Here is a 9,973-nt window from a genome sequence, read left to right on the forward strand (position 1 = left end):
TAATTGGAATTGAAGTGCAATGACCGCAGGGAATGCTGGAAAAGTAATATTTTTCATAGATTATGCCTTCCCTGATCATTCAATAGTTTCAAGAGATTTGTTATAGGAAGTTCCAATTACAACCCTCTGGGTGGAGCGTGGCAAAATTGTTATACCCTGCCAACTTGAGATGGAGATGATAATTTTTTTAGGCAGACGTATAAATAACTAATCCAAATAAGAGGTTACATACATAGATAATACAACTCTTACAACAACAAAACGTCGGGTAAGTTTTCCTTGCTTTCCCCCTTATTCATATTTTCCATTGTCTATTTTTTCTTAGTTCTTCTTTTATTTTACGTTCCGTCCAGATCTATTGGCCGAGATCCTCTCTACCCACAAACTTCTATGCCGTGATCCCCTTCTCTTATAGCGCCAGGTAAAGTATTAAGTTATTATTTAGTTATTTACTTAATTTAACTATTCCTTTCATTTTCTCCCCCGTCCGGTGCCCAGGCTACCAGCGGTTTCACCCTTCTGCTGTTCCGGTTCATATGAGCGAGTGTGCGCTCAATGACGGCTGTCCACTCCAGGGTCTTGACCGGCTGACATCGCGAGCTCCTCGACAGATTCTGCGCGCGGGGCCATGATGCTCCTCTCGGGACATGATTCCAGCGCGCGAGGCTGTGACCTTTGGCCTAGGCGACCTTTGAGGCCAGCCACTGCCATGGTCCTCTTCCTTGCGATCCACGGTACCTACTTCGCGGGTGACTCCTCCGAAACTCCTCGTCCCCTCGGGACTTCCAAAAGATTTGATTCTGGCTGGACTGCGGCAGCTACTGGCTTTCCTGCTGCGAGATATAGCCATGATGCCCCTGCGGTATCGCTGAGTCGACACTGTGGCATCCTATCCTCTGCAGCGGGGACAACCCCCCTATCCATACGCCGCCAAATCAAACGCTGGGCTTCAGCTTCGAGACGCGTAAGTAAATCAGTATATAATTGTATATACATATATCTTAAAATATATCTTCCTTTACAGAGGACTTATTTCCCCACGCAAGACGGAATCCAAATCAGACAGAATCGTATCCCAGCAGGTCAGAAGCGCTCCTTTTGCAAGAGCCCGAACCTAACAAGCCGCCGCATCTTTTGACCTGGCCATCCACGACTATCTCAAGGATTTTGGCCATGGCAACCAAGGAGCAGTGGCGCGGTCTACTAGACTCTAGATAGATCTCGTTGTTGTTAGATTTAAGGATACATACCTCTGTACAAATAGATAGTAGATATAAATGTTATCACCTTGTTTATTTATTTAAACTAAGTTAAGTTATGATGAATAAAACTATTGAATAATCATCCTCGCCGTATCCTGTATCGGGGAAACTATCCCAACTACAAAAAGGCGTGGCATGCCCAGATCGGTTCACAAATAACAGAGAAAAAAATTATTTTTTATTGGGGAAAATGTCCTTGATCCTTGATAAGGACTCCATAAAATCAGGGACATTTTTCCGATCACAGGAAGCCGTCGCATGTCCACAAATAACGGAAAAAACATAACGGGTTTGTAATTTATTTTTGAAAATGTAGTTCAAGAAATCACCGATAGGGGCGCCACCGTACAAACAAAAAAACCTCGCGTCAAATGGCTGAAATACCAGGCGAACAGAAATCAGCAGAAGGTAACTGAATTTTTTTAAATTTGTGGTCCCCCTAAAGTATGCTGCGAATTTTTTTTGCAATTGCTGCAGTTGCTTGCTGCTGATTTCTGTTCGCCTGGTATCCCATCCAGATTTTGGCCATTTGACGCGAGTATTTTTTTATTGTACGGTGGCGCCCCTATCGGTGATTTCTTGAACTACATTTTCAAAAATAAATTACAAACCCGTTATGTTTTTTCCGTTATTTGTAGACCGATCGGGACATGAGACGGCTTCCTGTGATCAGAAAAATATCCCTGATTTTATGAAGTCCTTTTCAAGGACCAAGGATATCAAGGATCAAAAATATTCTTTTTCTCCGTTATTTGAGGCTCGGTCGGGACGTGCGACGGCTTCCTGTATTCGGAAAAATGTCCCTGATCTAATGCAGTCCCTATCAAGGACCAAGGATCAAGGATGTTTTCTAAGGACATATATATCTTGTTTTCTCCCTTATTTAGGGCCCGATCTGAGCGTGCCATGGTCCCCCGTGATCAGAAAAATGTCCTTGATCCTTCGGTAAGGACTCCAACAATGCATATTTAGTTTTCTCGGCTTTTTGTGGCCTGATCAGGACGTGCGACGGCTTCCTGTGATCGGAAAATTGTCCCTGATTTTATGGAGTCCTTATCAAGGATCAAGGACATTTTCCCCAATAAAAAATAATTTTTTTCTCTGTTATTTGTGAACCGATCTGGGCATGCCACGCCTTTTTGTAGTTGGGATAGTTTCCCCGATACAGGATACGGCGAGGATGATTATTCAATAGTTTTATTCATCATAACTTAACTTAGTTTAAATAAATAAACAAGGTGATAACATTTATATCTACTATCTATTTGTACAGAGGTATGTATCCTTAAATCTAACAACAACGAGATCTATCTAGAGTCTAGTAGACCGCGCAACTGCTCCTTGGTTGCCGTGGCCAAAATCCTTGAGATAGTTGTCGATGGCCAGGTCAAAAGATGCGGCGGCTTGTTAGGTTCGGGCTCTTGCAAAAGGAGCGCTTCTGACTTGCTGGAATACGATTCTATCTGACTTGGATTCCGTCTTGCGTGGGGAAATAAGTCCTCTGTAAAGGAAGATATATTTTAAAATATATATTCAATTATATACTGATTTACTTACGCGTCTCGAAGCTGAAGCCTACCGATTGATTTGGCGGCGTATGGATAGGGGGGGTTGCTGAAATTATTTCCCACGATGCACGCAATCGTGTATGCAGTATCGATCCGCAAACACCCCCCATTTGGGTCGTCTGAGGGAGCTCGGGCGCATTTGTCCATTTAAAAACAGAACCTGCAAGTGTGTAAGTGTTTATTTCTTTGAATTCGAGAAAACGAGAAATAGGCGAATTAGTTTAAATATGATGCGCAAGTTTGACAAGGCTGGACTGGCTGGCTCATGATAATTTTGCAATGACAAATCAGCTATTCTCGTTATGGGTAGACTTAGCATATGGATATGTATGCACATAGTTTTTTTATAAACACGTAAGGTCAAGCCCTCAGATCTGACGACAAGCATTATCTATAACTTACATATCTGCAGCCCAACTAAATGCCTCACTGGCGACACCTGACGACCACCGTCGAAAAGTGAATTTTTTTCCATTTTACACGCTTTCTACATTCTACACTTTTTTGACGGACAGAACTTACAGAAAACAGCCACATTTTACTTAGAGAAGTAGATGTAAATGTAGTCTATATTTACTGAAAGCTCATCTGTAAAACTGCGGGAGGCAGTTTGAAAATTCAGTGCTAAAAAACGAAATTAACCAAAAATTTTTAAAACTAGCGCGCGCGAATCTTCACTTCAGAGGAATTGGAGATACATTAGGAAAATCCCTCAGCTGGAGCTGCAATAACAGATTAAAGTTTACAGGAGGGGGCTAAAATACTGACAATCTTTAAATCTCTTTGACTTTCATTACGTACAAATATTTATCCAGATTCCTTATCAACATCTCAACTATTGGATGCACCATTGCTAGCATCTTTTTAAAAAAATATGGTAAACATTTTATATGTACATACATACTTAGTACATTTTTCCCAAATTATATCCTAATTTAAATCCAAAATTCAACACATTTCTACCTCTTTCGAGGCCGACAGTCCGAGAGTAAAATATAAATCAAACATGCACATAGTACATGATATACTTTTGTTTATAAAAAATGCGATCTCGATAACAAAAAGATAGAAAGAATCGTTATTAGCTTTTGTTGTTTTTCAATAATTAAGACATTTAAATATTAACCTTAAAATTATAGACATGTACATACAAACATACATTGAACAAACAAAAATATTGTATATAAGTGCTGGACTATATCCCTAATAAATAAATGAAGACCGAACCGAATGGTTCTTTTAAAATGTTTTTTGTTTTTTCTTTTTAGACAAAAGAACTTTAAACGACTTTGAAAGCTTTTTTAAAATTATATGTTCTTTCTAAATTTAATTTATTTTCTTGGCAGATCAAGGTGTATTCAAAAAAACTCGATCTGCCCACTCATCATGAATGTCTGAATCTCAAAATGTAAATGCTCTGGATCGTAGAATCACGTGAAATTCAGGTATTTATTCCGAATTGACAGACAGACGACAGACTAGCATCAGACGGATGAGTTCCACATTATTTATACATAATGTGGAAACAATAATACCGATACATAAATCATAAATTTCTTTACGTAATTGGAATTAAAAAAGTCGAAATGAATTGTCGATGCTCTATCCAGAATCAAAGATTAACGCTAGATCCGACTGGTTCTTAGTTCATGCCTTGCAAGCATTTAATTGGATCATATACTAGTAGATGTTTAGAAAATTGGGTTTCAGAAGTCCCTGTCATTCGCCCAAGGTGGTCCAGCTACAATTGTATTGAATGAAACAAAATTGAATGCGATTTGGACCTGTAATTGTAGCTGGCTAATTAATTCAAATGGCTTCCTGCAAGTCGACAGATCAAACATAAAGTCTATTGAGTTAGATCAAGACGAGTTTTACAATCACGTTTCGTTCACACCTCAGTCCCCAGAGCCCAAATGGGCGTAACAATTGCGCTTGCTTGAATGCCTTTGGTTCATGATTAAATCGGATTAAAGCCGGTTGAAGGGTAAGCTCCCATTAAGTGCTTGCACTTATCGTTCATCGGAACCCCTGCGCGAGGGTTAATGAACAAATTCCACTCGGCAAATGGGCTAATGGATCAGCAAACCATTAACACTATGGCCAATACTGATAATTGATAACCCAATCGACATATCTTTATAAATCATTGATGTCTTTTTCCGCGAATTCTGATATTGCTATCGGCTATTGAATTCCGGAACATGAATTTTGCCAACAAGGCGTCCTCCAACTTGATCTATTCGATCAGCTATTAACAATTTGTCAGATTGCTACAGTAACTGATGCTGTAAATTACACTAAATTTGTTAGCATTAGATTAATAGTGTACACCTTCAGTTTCCATGACAAATTGCTTTCTAGCTGAATTTAATAATTGTTAGAAAGCCAAATCTGGACATAACCAGGCCCAACATCTATAAAAGTTAGTTAAAAAGCTATTTTTTATTCCCAGTTATATATAATTTAGTCGTACTTGAACTGTCTGGCGAACCTGACCAGCCTGACCAGCTTGTTAGTCGGGTCTGGCGGAACCGCGAGGCTGCCTTTAATGTTTAGACTGCCAGCCTCAAGAGCAGCCTGTAATTAAATACAGTTAATTCGACATCATTCATTTTGATAAAAGCTTTTTCGCAAACACTGTTTGTATCACACTAGTCTCGTGTCGCACGTCAGATCGAACTAACGATATCTATTAATTATGAATGAGGTAAGCTGCATGTGATTCTAATGCGGAAGGAGTTCTTAGAATAATCTCTAAAAATGTAGAAATCTAATCAAAAGATTTCAATAGCTTCCCATTCAAAGTACCATAGTTGTATTATAAGGTCCTTAATAGAATCCGTCTTTTAATTCAATGGTATAATCGATTCCTATGCGCTCATTGCGAATTACTTGTTATCCACCAATCTATATGCTTAGTACGAGTATGTTCAGATAATATCATGAAGTTAGGTAAATCCAGCTTAGCGGGATTGCCAATCCACCGATATTCCAAGGTTCTGGCTAAAACAAGAGGGAAACTACCGTCAAGTATTCCCGCTCTTACTATCCGAGAACTGGGTATCTTTATGTTTAAATATCTTTACTTTTAAATAAACTAGGGCAAATCCATTAAGTAGCATTTACAGTGTAAAACTCATAGAAATACTCATAGAAGCAAATAAATGGAATTTCATAGAAGAAAACAAAAATACCCTAGCTTTAGGAAATAGCTGATTGATTGCGAAATCGAATACAACAAAAAATGAAGGCAAGAATTGAATGGGGGTGATGTTTCATGGCTATAGGCAATGCTCTCCGTTTACATCTTCTTGAGGAATATTTTTATCATAATTTGTACGCCAAGTCACGACTAGCGTTTAAACCTGAAATACAATACACGTGATTATATTGTGTGCATCTAACTACATGTTTGTTCCCATATCCGGCTAAGTCAGATGCATTGCATTAGACTATAATTTACAATCTTCGCCTATCAATTGAATGTACCCAGATTCAGAATGTTCAATTTTTTCCAGTGCGAAATTCTGGCAGTGACACAGTTGTACCTCGTAGAACAGATTTAATTGGAGTTCTACTTAAGAATAGACATTAAGCCGGTGGGTTACACCCCGTAATAAGGGGATCCGCAACTAAAACCTTTATGGGTTAACCGCTGAAATGCCTGTTTCACATTTTAATTACTCCCATAACTGAAGGTTTTTAATTATTAGCCTAAGGTTGATAGCATTAAGATAATTGTCAGGCATGTCCAAGCAATCAAACTTATTTTAAAATTATAATGCAAAAAATTAAAACAATTACTTTAACGCGCTGGAACTGGCGGACATCAGCCCCATCACCATCCACTTCAAGGATCTGTACTCTCGACCAGAATTGGGCAGAGTCAAAGGTTCATTCCAAACACAGCTGTTATTTTTAAAAATGTATTGCTCTGCTGCTAGTATGTACATATGTATGATCGAACTGTTCAGTTCATTCAGAAATAGTGGCTAATAGTTTCAGCCGACTATTTGCATACGTGACTGCCTTACGAATTGAATGGTTGTAACTATTGAAAATCAGTCACATTTACGAGTATGCTGGAACGTCACCCAGGTCTAGAACACTTGTCAGACCATGTTGCCTGACTTGCAGTTTTAGCTGTCTTCGATTGCATTCGAATCACAATTACTTACACGTAATGCACTTACCATATTCTACAATCAATTTGATCGGCTCCAATCACAATTGATTTTGTTGAATGGCAATTGAGTATGTTTGACTTAATGGCGATTATCGTTAAAAGGAAAAGTGAGCAATTGACCAAATCAATTATCAATAAATATATTTGTTGTATGTTTAGGTTTCAGGCATATTGGGGTCTAAAAGGGGTTATCAGAGTTCATATACCATTAGGAAAGGGGACTGGCTCCAATTTACAAACACTTTAACGTCGTTCGATTTCCATTTATAACGATTAAAAGAAAGTAAATCAAACAAAACGAGAACCAGAAAACTAGCACACAAATCAAAAGTTGAATCACTGGAGAACCGGTTGGGAACAAAGTCTGTGTCTAATCGTATGTCTAATCACTACGTCACATCTTTTAAACAGTCCAATTTATGAGCTCTAAAACACTTCCATTTCCTTATCGAAGTCTTGGAGCCTCTATTACAATTCACATACATTAATTCTAATTCTTATTTAAATATTCTGTTTGTAATAGTTGATCGTAAGCCTCGTTTTAATATTTTTGTACCCGGTACTTTCAGAGTACAAAGGTACTTGAGTACACCTGGGCGTACGTTGCACTCGTGGGAAGAGGCTACAAGGAAGTTTTGAAACAATTAACATTACATTGTTTCTGATCTGAGAATCAAAGTGTAATATGCAGACACACCATATTATGTACTGACCCGTAGACCCGTACATATGTACATAGGTGCTATTTTGATGAATGGAATGTGTTGGTTTTCCTTGGGCTATAAAGCAGATTTGGTTCAGATGGAAGTGGCGTAGATCTGGTTCGCCTTGATACCTGCCATTTATGCCGAAACTTATTGAACTTATTGTTTTTTAACCGTTGCCGTATCTTTCGAATCGTAAGGCCCGTTCGTTTTCATACGATGCAGTTCAATGTAATTTTCATCTAAGGTGCGCGAATGTTCGATTTCGTCGAGTTCAGTCAACCGTGACGTGCTCACATGTCCCAGCCCAACCCGGCACAGTCACAGTCACAATCACAATCACAATCCCCCCAAAGGCCGCACCAGGCGTCATCGAACGCCCCATAATAGAAAAGGTGTTTGAGGGGGTACGACACACACACGCACACAGCAGAAGTTGCCGGGAAGGGGGATCTTGCCGGGGTCGGCATTCCCAATGAGCTTTTTCAGGTGGTCAGTTTTTTATGCTCCGCTATGCGAGCGGCAGTCGGATGTCGCTGCTACTAGACTCGGTTTATTCCGATTTAGTAGGCTAAGAAGGCCATCCGGTTGTCGTCGTCGGGTCGTTTCCATAGTTTTGGGAAGGGGGAAGAGACAAGACAAGACTTCTTACAGTAGTATTTTGATTGTTTTTTCATCGCTGTTTCTGTGTTCATAGCGTGTTTGTATGCGGCGGCATCCACGGCTTACGATGTTCGGTTTCAATGTCAATGTCAAACGCGATCACGATCGCATGTCCGATCGAAGCACGCAGCGAATCAGTCGCCGCCGCTGGCGGCTTGTGGTTGTCTCTACTATTTGATAACCCATACTTACACATCTACATATGTTAAGTTAATATATATATACATATGTATAAGCAAGGAGAAATAGAACCCTGTGCATCGTCTACCTATCGTCTCGAGTCTGGAGACACAAAAGCCTCTGGCAACTTGACTTGTTTTATTGGCTTCAATTATCAACTGGTTTCGTTTGGGTTTTAGGTAGCTGCTTTTGCTGGTTTTTTTGTTCTCAAAATCAATATCCAATGCAAAAAAAATTAAAAATTAATTAAGCACAATTTGGACAAAAATTAATTGATTTGATAGAGAATCGAGATTTATAGCGATCGCTTAGAAGACAGAACTTCAGATTCTATATTTTTCGAGTTTCGAGTTTTGAAATAACAGAAATGCATAAAAGGCCAAAAAAATACATACATACATATATGTACATACATATGCTTGTATGGATGCGAATCGAGAAGACTCGTCAGAAATTCAGAATCAGTAGATTCTGAATCAGAAATTTATCAAGAAGTAGGAAAGCATCTCCATTGAGAGATCTCATAACACAATAGCTACAGATGATTGCCTATCACGAGAAATATTGTACTAGTCTCAGAGGATTTTGATGAGGAAACCCCGACAAAGCGGTTAATATCGTCAATGATGTAATGTAAATTGGTCAATCAATCAAGAGTCTCACCGATCAGACAAGTAATTATTTAATGTGTCACAATACAATTAATGAATAGAAAATAAATTAAAAATGTTACGTCTGTTGAAAGTGTGAAATTCCTCAGATTGCTTTATGGAAATGCATTTCCATTAATTCTTTAGCTGCATTTATTATTTAACGACTTTAAATTGATAATTGGAAAAACAGGTAGAGTGATTAGATCTCCAGGAAAATCCACTAAGAGTTTTACTAGAGTCTAGGGTTCTAAAGAAGATCTTGGGTTTCGAGCTGAAGAAAATATATCGAGGTTTGACTTGAGATAATCAATACTGTAGATCTACCAACTAAAATAATATATTCTTAGGGGGTGAGCCCCCTGCTCACTCGCTTCACTCCTGCTCAAACCCGCACCAAAATAAAATCAACAATTATTTTCATCGCAAAAGCTCTTCGCGGGTAATTTAAGCTCAATTATCAATCCATTTTAATAGGTTCGTACAAATTATTCACTATAGTGAATAGTTTTCAGAAATCTGTATTTCCATAATCATTATTTGTCCATTTGCACATTAAGTATTCAATAATGATTTTATTTACAGAAGCCACAAATTGATTTTGATAAGACTATCAGTTATCAGTTGACGTGCGAAACAATCCATACTACTTTCAATATGGAATAAAGTGCGTTTCAGAACTATATACATATATACTAATTTAGCTGAACAATTATTCAAATTCAACGTTATTGAAGTGTAGTATAGTGAAAACACT

Source organism: Drosophila persimilis, unplaced genomic scaffold, assembly GCF_003286085.1.
Source record: "Drosophila persimilis strain 14011-0111.01,24,50 unplaced genomic scaffold, DperRS2 tig00000124-arrow-pilon, whole genome shotgun sequence".
In the NCBI taxonomy this organism is placed as follows: Eukaryota; Metazoa; Arthropoda; class Insecta; order Diptera; family Drosophilidae; genus Drosophila; species Drosophila persimilis.